Genomic DNA, 642 nt, shown 5'->3' with positions numbered 1-642 from the left:
ACCATCCTGAATAACAACCCACCACCCTGGATAACCCACCGCCCTTAACAACAACCCACCACCCTGAACAACCCACCATCCTGAACAACAACCCACCACCCTGAATAACCCACCGCCCTGAACAACAACCAACCACCCTGAACAACCCACCATCCTGAACAACAACCCACCACCCTGAATAACCCACCGCCCTGAACAACCCACCACCATGAACAACACACCATCCTGAACAATAACCCACCACCCTAAACAACAACCCACCACCCTGAACAACCCACCATCCTGAACAATAACCCACCACCCTGAACAATAACCCACCACCCTGAACAACCCACCATCCTGAACAATAACCCACCACCCTGAACAATAACGCACCACCCTGAGCAATAACCCACCACTCTGAACAATAACCCACCGCCCTGAACAACAGCCCACCACCATGAACAACCCACCATCCTGAACAGTAACCCACCACCCTGAACAACAACCCACCACCCTGAACAACAACCCACCACCCTGAACAACAACCCACCACCCTGAACAACAACCCACCACCCTGAACAACAACCCACCACCATGAACAACAACCCACCACCCTGAACAACCCACCACCCTGAACAACCCACCACCCTGAACAACAAC

The sequence above is a fragment of the Penaeus vannamei genome, chromosome 21, assembly GCF_042767895.1.
Source record: "Penaeus vannamei isolate JL-2024 chromosome 21, ASM4276789v1, whole genome shotgun sequence".
In the NCBI taxonomy this organism is placed as follows: domain Eukaryota; kingdom Metazoa; phylum Arthropoda; class Malacostraca; order Decapoda; family Penaeidae; genus Penaeus; species Penaeus vannamei.
The sequence above is the reverse complement of the archived record's forward strand: the minus strand, read 5'-3'. Positions refer to the sequence as shown.